Source organism: Dromiciops gliroides, chromosome 5 (assembly GCF_019393635.1).
Source record: "Dromiciops gliroides isolate mDroGli1 chromosome 5, mDroGli1.pri, whole genome shotgun sequence".
NCBI lineage: Eukaryota > Metazoa > Chordata > Mammalia > Microbiotheria > Microbiotheriidae > Dromiciops > Dromiciops gliroides.
In genome coordinates, this window is record NC_057865.1 from 121,828,082 (window position 1) to 121,842,135 (window position 14,054).

Consider the following 14,054-nt stretch of genomic DNA (forward strand, 5'->3'; position numbering starts at 1 on the left):
CTGGAAAGACTTACATGAGCTGATACAAAGTGAAATGTACTGTATACAAAATAAAAGCAGTATTGTAAGATGATCTGCTGCAAGTGACTCAGTTATTTTCAGCAATGCAATGATCCAAGACAATGCTGAAGGACTTATGAAAAATGCAATCCATCTGTAGAGAAAAACTGATGGTTTCTGAATACAGATGGAAGAATATTTTGTTGTTATTGTTAGTTTCTTTTTCTAAAGGTTTTGTCTGCTATGTTTTGCATGACTGCACATGTATAACTTATACTGAATTGCTTGAGTTCTTAAGGGGGGATTGGGAGGAAGGAAGATAATTTGGAACACAAAGTTTTAAAAATCGATGCTACAATTTGTTTTTACATGTAAGGTGGGGAAATTTCTAAACAAATAAATAAATAAACAACAACAACAAAAAATACTTTATTTACCTCTCAGACTCCATTTTCTGCTGACCCTGAACTGGTAAGCACTTCCTGGTCTGAAGGGCCTTCTTAGCAGAGTAGAAATACAGTCTGATGCACATATTAGAGTTTATAATGTCAGAGAATCATACAACAGGGATTGGAAGCCTTTGGTTCTAACACCTTCACTTTACAGATGAAGCCAAGGGAAATTAATTCATTTTAATAAAGTCACATGAATAATAAGCTATAGGGGAGTTGGGGGTGATTTGAACCCACATCTTCTGATTCCAGAGTCACTGAGTTTCACTGTACTTTACTTCTTTCCACACCCCCTCCCTTCAAATTCCTAATAGAGTTTTCTGTGTGTTCAGGTTAAATCTGAAGTTACAGCAAATGTGTATTTGGGTGAGGGACATGTGAGACTCCACCCCTATATGATTTTATAAGAATACCTAAGCTTAGGCTGAACCTAGAAGGATACCCCAAATGAATGAGAAACCTCAGAAAGAGCTGCTTTCCTGCCTGTCTACCCAAGGGCTGTCTATATTTTTGAGAACCTCTTCAATGGCTTTGTCTTAATATTTAAAAAAAAATCTCTTAAGTAAGCAGAGGACATGCTGCCTTCCACCTGTTCCATCTATCATCACCATCATACCCCCAAAAATCTCATCACTAGGCTGCTGACTTGATCCTTGATTGACACCACCTCCTCTCTCCTTTGTGGGGCTAGAAGGTAGAATATCAAACTCCTCTTAATACCTTCCTCTATAGAGGACTGGAACCAGACTCTACTGCTCTGTCTGGTTTCAACTTCACAGAATAAGAGGCCCTAGTGCTGGGTACCCACTGGTGTCCTGTCCTTGTCCTACTCCCCACTTTCCTACCTCTTTTTCTGTGTTGTCTTTCCCCATTAGACTCTAAGCTCCTTGAGAGCAGGGACTTTTTTTTAAATTAATTATATCCTCAGTGTTTAGCACAGTGCCTGACACATAGTAGGCACTTAATAATATTTCCTGGATTGGATACTAGGAGTTATCTTCCGACTTCTCTATCATCAAACTAGGTATTGATCAAAGCCTTTTCACATACTCAAGGGGTACCCATCAATTTGGGAATGGCTGAACAAATTATGATTTATGAATGTGATGAAATACTATTTATACTGTAAGAAATTATGAAAGAGACATTTTCAGAGAAACGTAACTTTTATGAACTGATATAGAGTAGAGTGAACAGAACCAGCAGAACAACATACTTTAAAATCAATATTGTACTAAGGGAAATTTTTGCTAAATTTAAGAGCTTGGATCAATACAATGATCAGCTATATTTCCAGGGGACTAATGATGAGGAATGTTACCCATCTTCTCACTAAGAGGTGATGTACCAATATGCAAATGAAACCCACATTTTTTAACTTGGCCAATGTGGGGATTTGTTTTATTTGGTGAAAAAAATAAATGCTTGACAACTAAAAAAAAATAAAATTTAATTAAGATAGGAACTAAGGGGAATAAAAATAAAACACTTCGATCAGGTGATGCCTAAACTGAGCCTGGAGGGCAGAGAGTATTTCATTTTCTTAATTAGTATCCTAATCACCTAGCCTAGAACAGATGCTTAAGAAATCCTTGTTGATTAATTGGTTGACTGATTAGCAGAAGCTAAGGTTCCTAAGAGGCAGAGGTGAGGAGAGAGTACATTGCACAGATGTAGGATAGCCTATGCAAACGTGTATGTGACAAACAGCAAATAGGCAATTATAGCAATATCATAAGATACTTGGAAGGGGCAAAATATAAAAAGAATATAAAAGTAGGTTGAATGAACTCAGACTATTGTGGCATTAAAATGGCAATAACTCATTAGGTGAAAGGAAAAGGCTGAAACATTTTAAAAAAGAATTAATACTTTAAAACTGAGAATGATATGCAAGATACTAGACAGAAAGTTAGTAATGGTGCAGATGAACTGTTTGAGATATATTTACTTTAAAGTTACTTTTCCCACAATAATCAATATCAAGCTCTGCAACTGCCAGTAATATACAGATAAACCTAAGAACCCCAGGAATTCCAGTACTCCCAGACCACTGGTCCTACCTTTAATCCAACCACTATAATCATCATGTAGGGAAGCATCTATTGTGGAAAAGTGATTGACTATACCAAATTACCAACCAATTGCCATATACAGAGCAAGGAAGCCATCAAGTATTCTACCAAGGCTAGAGTAGCAAGTCCCCTCATGGGAGTTACAAGGGGCAGCATGTGTCAGGCAAATCAAGCAACCACCACCAGCTCAACTACCACCTACCCACAGTTCCTGATGGAAATAGCCCAGTACCCTGAACCTAAGAAGAGAGAATAGTAGTACCCTCTAGACCTCTAGCAATGTTTCCATTCTGGTCCAAATAGTCATCATGGAGGGAAGCAATATATGAGGTAAAGGGCCCAAATTCCTCACCATCACCAACACCAACTATTGACCAAATGTAACCAATGGGCATATAAGCCCAAGAATTCAGAGAATGTCTTCCCCTTACAATACTGTCCTTTGCTTCTGCTCCAGCCCCTGTAGCCATTACCCATGGAAGCTATCCCAAAGGAAATGTGACATGGCAACTGTTTCTGCAGATATTAAGGCCACCATTCCCTTAGTGACAACAGCAACTGAGGACTGTCTATTTCTAGAAAGAAATAAAGTTGTCAGCACCAAAGCTCTTGGCTTAATTAAATGGTTCAAAATCAGAAACACATAGGTATTTTGTCAATGAAAACAACATTAAAGACCCATTATCATTAGTTTTGCCACTGTGTCCTAAAGACCATGGGATCTTCTCATCTGATTTGCAGCTGAAACTTTTTATGTGTGTTGTCTCTCTGTTATATAGTGACTTCATTTGGAGCAGGGACTATATCTCCTTTCCTACTTGTATGTCTTTTACCTAGCACAATGCCTTGACTATAATAAGCATTTAATACATGCCTTTTTCAACCATCCATTCATTCTTTCATTTATTTTTCCATTCATTCAAAGTCAGTAGTATATTCATTCTCTTCATTCAGGTAATTTAAATTCTAATAGGGTGATATTTGTATCTTCATGAATTTAACATAGTCACATAAGTTGTAAACATAAGTCTACTGTTGGGATATTTTCAAGTGCTTATTAAGTCATATACTGCCATGGGACTTAGGATGACCAGATAACTGGACAGACATATCTAGGAATAAAGGACTATTAAAGTTTAGCTTAGACAACTAGATATCAGGAAGGGCACACCTAAGACATTAGGGGAGATAAAATTCTACAGCAAGAAAGGGAATTAGATGTGGCTACTACCTGACTGGAGCCAGGAGACAGAGATAACTCTAGAGGTCAGGAGTATCATTCCTGTGGAAATTTATTTTGATTTGGGGACTCTACCTTTGGGCTAAGATTAGAAAGCCTTAGGCCCTCAGGGTCTCTTCTGTGTGGGAGGTGCTTGTGCCCCTCCCCCTCCACTTCAGTTGAGCCAAAAATCCCTGTGGGCTGTACAAGATGCCAAGTCAGACAGCTGCGGGGAGGGATCCCCAGCTCCCTCTGCCCTGAACGGATCTATCTGAGAGATCCCAGGCTTGTCCAGGCTGGGCTCTGGCATAGCCCGTGCTGAGATCCCAGGTGCGCAGCAGGGGGCACAGGCCCCTGGAGCCCTGCGTATGGTACGCACGAGACACTCGAATGTCCTGGACCATCCCCCCAGCCGCAGCCATGGCTGGCAGATTAGCTGGGTGTCTATGGGGGTGCAAAAAGCCCCAAGATTTGAGTGGAGAGAAGTAAGATATATAGACCTGGGAGTTAGATGGCAAGGGAGGCCAGCAGACAAGATTAAGGGGGGCTGATGAGATTAAGAGAGCAGAAAGGCCTGAGCACTAAGAGATGGGGGAAGGAGAAAAAGCTAAGAGCAAGAAGGAACGGAAGCTGAATGACAAGATTAAGGGGGCTGACGAGATGAATGGAACAGAGAAGGACACTGGAGCACTAGGAGAAGAGAAGGAGAAGTCAGTGAGAGAGAAACACGGGTTCAGCAGTGGCAGTGCGGAGAGGAAAGTTAGATGCAGGGGGATAGACAAAGTGAAAGGAGCTCTGAGTTAGAAGAAAGGGGCTGAGCAGTGAAAGTGGAACATACCCTAAAGCAAGAGGTGGCAAGGGCCCTTATTTTATTAAAAGTAGACAGGTTGTATAATTTGCATTTCTTAACCCTTATCTCTTACATTTATTTTTTAAAATAAACTCTGCTTTGATTATTTAGTTAAGAGACTTCTTAATCCTTTGCTTATTAATTTTGGGAGTGGAGCAGTGTGGTGGAACTTTTTAAATGGCCCATACTAAGTTAGTAGCAGTCCGATAGCCAGTTAGTCAGAAGTCCCCAGATTAGTCATCAATAGATTAGTCCCCCCCAAATTGGGCCTAATCATTTAAAATATTTCCACATTTGAATGGCGACCATGAAGGGACTTATGGCCCAATTATGATTTTTCTAAATCTTTAATTTTTCATATAATTATAATTTGTATAACTCCAGTTATATATTTTTCAAATTAGATATAGTTATTAATAATTAATTTTTTTACATTCCAAAAAAATAACCCCCCTTGACTCTTGGAAATGACAAGCATCCAAGCTTTCTTCTCCCAACCCCCAAAAGGAACTTTCCATTTTCAGGTGGTCAGTCCATCTATCGTCTTTAAAAGCTTTTACCTTCCTTCTGTTCTGGGAGGAAGATGCTTTTAAACCATCTCCTCCCCAGAGACCCCTAGGTCACTTTCTCTAGCACCAAAGAAAAGAATATTTTAATCCTAATTGGACTGTGTGTGAGAGTATAATTCCTTACAGATGAATACCTAAGTACCCCCACCACCTACTTCCCCCATGACATATACTATAAAGTCATAACCTACAGCTCTGTGGAAGGAAAATGTATAAACTATCATTTAACTAATAAGAAGATCCATAGAAAATTGCATGTGGAAAGCAAATATTTGTCCTGTGTCCTCTAAAAAAAGAAACATTTGTTAATGTTGCCAAAAGCTAAAATCCCACAGGTTAAATTTTTACAATTTACTGTCCCCTAGGTGGTGCACTGGATAAAGCACCAGCTCTAGGAGGACCTGAGTTCAAATCTGGTCTCAGACACTTGACACTTACTAGCTGTGTGGCCTTGGGCAAATAACTTAACCCTCATTGGCCTGCATAAAAGAAAAGAAAAGAAAAAGAAAAAAGAAAATTTACTGTCCCTAAAATTTACCATTTCTTTCTATGTAGGAGTATACCCTGAAAGAAGGAACCTAATAACAGAAAAGGGACCACAAGGAGGTGTTAAGATAACTGTAAAAGATGTGGCCACTCTAGGTGATCTCTTTATGAAGTATAAACTAGTTTCTTGAATTAATTAGAAGGGAAACAATATTACGAGATGAAAAATGATAAGCCATACCTCTCTGTGATTTAATACCAAGAACAACAAAAATCAGTTCACTGAGTGTGAGAGGGGAATCTAAGAGGAATCCAGTTTTGACCACAAGGAATAGGAAGAAGCAAGAAGGTGGAGAAATGGCAGCTAGAAGACATACCATGGAGCTAGACATTTCTTAAATTTTACAGTTAATTGAATACCTTAGTATCCCATAAATGTTAATCATCTCCAAGTACATCAACTGAGTTTGGAGGCAGGGAACATCATATCACTTCTCCCCTTCTGATTTTTAAATTGCTTTTCATTGAAGAGATACACTTCAAATTTACCCAGAAACTTGACGTATAGAGCAAAGTGAAGAATAACTTAGAAAGTCTTAAAAGGAAGAAAGATATAGTAAAGGCCATAATGAATCAATAAGGGACCTTTGGAGAACACTATTATTTTTTAAGAAAATTTAGGGTCATTCAAACTTCAAAGGCCACCTAATAATGATCCAAGAACAGGAAGGCAAGATCAGGCTTTGCCTTGCAATTTTAGTACTCCAGTGACCAAAATTATCTTCCTAAAGCATATTGTCCTTTCTCAAGAAACTTCAGTGACTCCCAGTTGATTCTAGGATAAAATACATTTAGTGTTCTTTCCTAGGAACATAACTAAAGATAAATTCAGGAGCAGCTAGGTGGTGCAGTGGATAGAGCGCCAGCCCTGCATTCAGGAAGACCTGAATTCAAATTCAGCCTCAGACACTTGACTCATTAGCTGTGTGACCCTGGGCAAGTCACTTAACCCCAACTGCCTCACAAAAAAAAAAAGATAAATTCATTTGGGGCTAGGGGAATTTTGAGGTCAGTTCTCATCATTATTACAGTTAATCATGAAGATTCTATGATTCTATTTGGCATAGGTCCCCAAATCAGAGATTGTGAAGGCAATGCACCATGGTTGAGTACAGCTTCATCAGTGTGGTAGTAGGGGGAGTTGTTGTTATTGCTATTGATCATTCATTTTGGAAGAAGACTAATGACATCATAAGAGTGATTCTTCACCTGGGCATGAATTGGACTTAAGTGAGGGCAGAGCTGCACAATGTCTTCAGCCTTATGCTCACCTCCAGAGTCATCAAGGTCCAGTAGCCAGACAAAAGTCAAGACAATCAGTCGAGCCTCCAGTAAGAGTTATGAGGATGGTGATACCTTTGAAGAATATCAATGTGGGACCAAGCCAAGGAACAGAAGGAGGAGTGTAATTCTTCCCCCATAGATACTATCCTTCCATGCCATATTGGAAAGTATCTATCTTCCCCATTTCTATACCCTGTGAGGAAAAAAGGTCCCTGATCTAGCTCCTCTGGAGTGAAAGATTCATTCACCCCTTGATAACTAAGGGCTCTGATCATGCCATTCTGACTCAAACCTTCTTTTCTAGATATATGCTACTCCTCCATGCCCTCTAGATTCTAGTTCAAATTGGCCCATTTTCTGAAATCAACATTTCATCTCCCACATCTTTGACTCTGTACAGGATTCTACCCCAGAATGCATGTCCTCATTTCCTCATCTTAGAATCCATAGCTTCCTTCAAGGCCCATAGGGCAAGAGTTCTTTACTAGGGGTCCATAAACTTTTTTTATTTCAATAAGTGTATTTCAATAGAACTGTTTTTCTTTCTAATCATCTATTAAAGTATGGTCCATAGGATTCACCAGACTTCCAAAGGGATACATGATACACTCAAAAACACAAAAAACCACCGACCCAGGGGAAACTTTTCCTGATCCTCTCAATTATTAATATTTTCTTCCTCCTAAATTTATATTTGATTTGCTTGTGTATACAACTGTTGCATCTTCTGAGCAGAATGAAAGTTGCCTAAGCCCAGAGGCTGTTCTTTGTCTTACTTGTCTTGTCTGAGCACAGAGCACAATGTTTTGTATATAGCAGATGCTTTATAAATACACACTGAATTGAATTAAATTGAACTGATTTTTTCAAGTATTTTTACTAGGTCAGTCTTTACTCCTGGGAATGAATATTGAGTCCACTAAGTACTATAACCATTTTTTGTGGTTCATTATACTGAGGGAGAGGATTAAAAAATAACAATAATAATAACATTTATATTGTACTTTTAGATTTGTAGTGTTTTGTATGTGTTAATCCATTTGATCTTTACAACATGTGAGGTAGGTTATTATTCCCATTTTATGAATGAGAAAACTGAGAGGTTGCACTTCCATGAAGTTTCCTTTATAACAGTCACATAAACCAACAACACATTGCAATTCTACTTTAGGCACCTTGGAAACATGACCACTTTGTTGTTGTAGTTATAGCAACCATTTCACATTCTGAATTTTAGGGTTCAACATAATGTATGAAAAAAAACTGAATTAGAATAGAAATAAAAAGACTTGAGTCCTTGTTATAGCTCTGAGGCTTCCTAGCTATGGGAATTGGTAAAAACTCTTTCATGTCAATGCATACTGTTTTACTAACTCAATGTGCATGTATTAAATGCCTACTATGTGACAGGCACTGGGGATAAAGTGAGAAAAATTTTCTAGCTCTTCCCATCAAGGAGATACTTTTTAAAAAATATATTAATTTGAGAAAGGAGGGAGCATTATCAGGTAGGAAGTGAGGGAAAGGTAATTGTAGGAGATGGTACCTGAACCAAGCTTTGAAGGAAGTTAAAATTTTAAGAAGTTGGGGGCAGCTAGGTGGTGCAGTGGATAAAGCACAGGCCCTGGATAGAGTCCTGGGCAAGTCACTTAACCCTCATTGCCCCACCAATAAAAATTACAAGAGGTAGATAGAGGTTTAGAAAAAAATCCATTTGGTGGAGCTGTGAACTGATCCAACCATTCTGGAGAGTAATCTGGAACTATGCCCAAAGGGCTATGAAGCTGTGCATACCCTTTGACCCAGCAATACCACTTTTGGGCCTTTTCCCCAAAGAGATCATAAAAAGGGAAAAGGACCCACATGTACAAAAATATTTCTAGCTGTTCTTTTTGTGGTGGCAAGCAATTGGAAATTGAGGGGTTGCCCATCAGTTGGGCAATGGCTGAACAATTTAAGGTATATGAATGTAATGGAATTCTATTGTTCTGTAAGAAACAATGAGCAGGAGTAGTTCAGAGAAACCTGGAAGGACTTGCATAAACTGATGGTGAGTGAAATGAGCAGAACCAGAAGAACATTGTACATAGTATCGTCAACATTGTGTGTTGATCAACTGTGAGGGACTAGATTCTTCTCACCAATGCAATGGTACAGCAGAGTTCCAGCGGACTCAGGATGGAAGGGGATCTCCAAATCCAGAAAAAAAAAAGAACTGTGGAGTATAGATGCTGATTGAACCATAGTATTTCTTTTGGTTTTGGTGCTGTTGTTTCTCTATTTTGAGGTTTTTCCTCATTGCTCTGATTCTTCTCTTATAACATGATTAATGCACAAATATGTTTAATGCTATTTTATATATTTATATATATATATATAAATCTATATCAGATATATATATATCAGATATATATATATATATATATATATATATATATAAATCTATATCAGATCACCTGCTGTCTAGGGGAAAGGTGAGGGGGGGAGGGAGGGAGAAAAATCTGAAATTGGAAAACTTGTATAAACAAATGTTGAGAACTATCTTTACATGTAACTGGAAAAAAATAAAATACTTTTATCAGAAAAAAAAACCATTCTGTATCCATCAGGACAATAAAAACAATGTCCATTGATACACAAAGTGTTCTAGTCAAACCATCTTATAGACCTGGCAGCTGTGGGCTCTGACTGCCACTGGGGGAAAAATAGAAAAGTGTCACCTCTCCTACCCTTATGGTATCAACCTGTAGGAGAGAAGGGAAGAGAATGAGCATTTGCTCATCACCAGTACGTGCCAGGCACTTTGCTAGGGGCTTTTCAAAAATTATCTCATTTTATCCTCAGAACAACCCTGGGAGTTGTATGTGATTATTGTCCCCCATTTTCACAGTTGTAAAAACAAGCAAACAGAGGTTTAGTGACTTGCCATGGGGATTAGAATTGAACTCAGGTTTTCTTGACTCCAGGACCAGCACTATATCCATTGTCTGATATAGATACTACCTAGAGCCACAGCAGAAAGATTGTAAATCTCCTTGTTTGCTAAAAATGACTATGGTAGGGCAGCTAGGTGGTGCAGTGGATAGAGCACTGGCCTTTAAATCAGAAGTACCTGAGTTCAAATCCGGCCTCAGACACTTAACATTTACTAGCTGTGTGACCCTGGGCAAGTCACTTAACCCCAATTGCCTCACTAAAAGAAAAAATGACTATGGTAATAACTCTTTTCCCTTTCCCTCCCAGAGAACCATTGATCTGGTCCAAAGTTTATGATTATTTCTTTAAAGTCAATTTCGGATTTTAGTCCACTGAGTCTAAAAGGAAGTATTAAGATAAAACTGTGGTGAACCCAATGCATAACTGTGTTGTATGTGTTTAGTTTGCTTGAAGGTATCTGAGAGGGATGCTAGGGCAGGCTACCTAGAGAAAGAAGATTCTCTTTGTTATTTGCTAGGATTGCTAACTGGGAGGTTTGATGCAAACCAAGGAGATTTTTATTGATACCCATTACTAAAACTCTTAACAACAGGGAAATGATTAAATTAATCCAGGCTGCAAATGAACCAACCTTAGTTTGGTCTGAATAACCTTGGTAAGTAGAGAGCAAGTCACTTCCAAGGGAGACTATAGCCTTCTGCAACTTCTTTTCCCATGGTTCTTTTTCGAAGTGCATACAAGACCCCAATTCTCTACCAACCCCAAGGGATGAGTCTTGGGTGCAGGACACTGAATAAGGGAAAAGTCACTACAGGAAGAAGCTTGGAAAAAAGTGGTTCTGCTTCCACCAAGAGAGACGCTATCCATAAAACCACCATTTTGGGACATTCATTTGGGACAGCTGGTACAAAAGCAGGGAGATGGGAGTTAGTACATTGAGGTGCATAAAGAGTCAGTAGGCCAAAACCTAGAGTCTATCAAGATGTAATATGAAAAATCTAGAAATATACTCAAGTAGGAGGTAAATTTTGAAGGACTTTAAATATTAGATTTAGGAGTTGCATCATATTAAAAACAGTAGACAGTGTATAGAATGCTGGGTTTGGAGTCTGGAAAACTCATCTTCATGACTTCAAATCTGGCCTCAGACACTTACTAGCTATATGGCCCTGGGCAAGCCACTTCACCCTGTTTGCTCTTCTGTAAAATAGGCTCAAGAAAATGTCAAACCATTCTAGTATCTTTGCCAAGAAAACTCCAAACAGGTGAGGGGCAGAGCCAAGATGGCGGAGAGGAATCCGGAAACTGCCTGAGCTCTCCTTCTGTTCCCTCAAAAAGAACATTAAATCAAGCCCCTGGATGGATTCTGAAACTACAGAACCTGCAAAGAGACAAAGAGACAGTCTTCCGATGAGCGATAATTTAGAAGACTTTAGGAAAAGGTCGGTCTGACTCGGGCAAAAGGGAGACGCAGCGCAGGGCAGCAGCCCAGCACTGAGGGGGTCGGGGCAAGTCAGCAGGAGCTGCAGGCCATAGCCAAATAACTGAGGCCCCTGGAACCTGGATCAAAAATCTGGTGGCCAAGAAGGACAGTGGAGAAACCTACCTCTACCTGCCAAGAGGGCAAGTTGCCAGCTATAGGGCCACAAACAGGACAGGTGCGACCAGGCACACTGACCTAGCGCGCTCAGACAGGAAGTATAGGAGGGCGAACTGCACACACTATAAAGGCCTCAGAGTAAAAAGTCAGTCACACAGCACCTATACCCCTGCATAAGAAGCCCAAAACAGGGACCCTGGTGCCCCCAGAGCAGACCTCAATTTAAAAAATAAATAAATAAGCTGCAATAATGAGTAAGAAGCAAAGAAGAGCCCTCTCCATTGAGAGTTTCTGTATCAATAGGGAAGAAGTCAACACAAACTCAGATGAGGACAATAACCTCAAATTGCCTACATGGGAAGTCTCATGAGGGAAGGTGAATTGGTCTCAAGAACAAAAAGCCTTCCTGGAAGAGTGCAAAAAAGATTTTAAAAATCAATTGAGAGAGGTAGAAGAAAAAATGGGGAGAGAAATGAAAGCAAAACAAGAAAACTATGAAAAAAGAATCAGCAGCTTGGAAAAGGAAGCACATAGATCGACTGCAGAAAACAATACCTTAAAAAAATCATCAGGCCAAATGGAAAAAAAAAAGGTTCATAATCTCACTGAAGAAAACAATGCCTTAAAAATTAAAATTGGACAATTGGAAGATAAGGAATCCATGAGACACCAGGAATCAGTCAAGCAGAATCAAAAGAATGAAAAAATAGAAGAAAATGTGAAATACCTCATTGGAAAGACAACTGATCTAGAAAACAGATCCAGGAGAGACAATTTGAGAATCACTGGACTGCCTGAAAGCCATGACCAGAAAAAGAATCTAGACACCATATTCCAGGAAATTATTAAAGAGTACTGTCCCGATATCATAGAATCAGAGGATAAAATCATTATTGAAAGAATCCACCCATCACCTCCTGAAAGATACCCCAAAAGGAAAACTCCAAGGAATATTATAGCCAAATTCCAGAATTATCAGGTGAAGGAGAAAATACTCCAAGCAGCCAGAAAGAAGCAATTTAAATATCATGGAGCCACAGTCAGGATTGCTCAGGACCTGGCAGCTTGAACATTAAAGGACCACAAGGCTTGGAATATGATATTCTGGAAGGCAAAGGAGCTTGGATTGCAGCCAAGAATCTATTACCCAGCAAAAATTTGCATTCTCTTTCAGGGGAAAAGATGGACATTTAATGACATGGGGGACTTTCAATCTTTCCTGGTGAAAAGACCAGAACTGAATAGAAAATTTGATCTTAACATTCAAGACTCAAGAGAAGTTTAAAAAGCCAAACAGAGGGGAAAAAAAAGGTTACTCAATTAGGTTAAACTGTTTATATCCCTACACAGGAAGATAATACTCATAACTCTTAAGAACTGTAAATGTATTTGGGCAGAGAGAAGGATTATACAGAGAGGGTATAAATATAAACTGTCTTTGATGTGATGATAAAAAGAAAATTAAGGGGTTAAAAAGGCAGTCTATGGGGAGGAGAGGAAAGGGGAGGTGGAATGGAATGAATTAAGGAGGTGAAAAAAAAACCTATTACAAAAGAGGGAAAGAAAGGAGGGGTGAACATTGTTTCAATCCTACTCTCATTAGATGTGATTCAAAGAGGGAATAACATACACGTTCACTGGGATAAAGAAATTTAGCTCATTCTTTAGGGAAGCAAAAGGGGAGGGGAAAGGGGGGACTGATAGAAGGGAGGACAAAAGCAAGGGAGAAAAGGGTAAAGAAAAGAGAGGGGGGTGATAAAAAGGGAGGGCAGATTGGGCGAGGCAAGGGTTAGAAGTAAAATGTCTGTGAGAAGGAATAGGGTGAAAGAAGGGGTAAAAAGTACAAAGGGGGTAAATAGAATGGAGGGGAATAGCCAGTCAGTAATAATAACTGTGAATGTGAATGGGATGAATTCTGCTATAAAATGGAAGCGCATTGCAGAGTGGATTAAAAACCAGAATCCCAAAATATGCTGTTTACAAGAAACACATTTGAAGCAGAGAGATACACACAGAGTAAAGGTAAAAGGCTGGAGAAGAATATATTATGCTTTAGCTAAAGTAAAAAAAGAAGGGATAGCAATCCTTATCTCAGACAAAGTGCAGGCAAAAATAGATCTCATTAAGAGATAAAGAAGGAAATTACATCTTGCTTAAAGGTACTATAGATAATGAAGTAATAGCAATATTAAATATGTATGCTCCAAGTGGTATAGCATCCCAATTCTTAAAGGAGAAGTTAAATGAGTTACAAGAGGAATTAAATAGTAATACAATACTAGTGGGGGACCTGAATCTCCCCCTCTCAGAATTAGATAAATCTAGCTGAAAAATAAATAAGAAAGAAGTGAAAGAGGTGAATAGATTACTAGAAAAGTTAGACATGATAGATGTTTGGAGAAAATTGAATGGGGATAGAAAGGAATATACCTTTTTCTCAGTAGTACAAGGCACATTTTCAAAAATTGACTATGTATCAGGCACAAAAACATCACAGTCAAATGTAGAAAGGCAGAAATAGT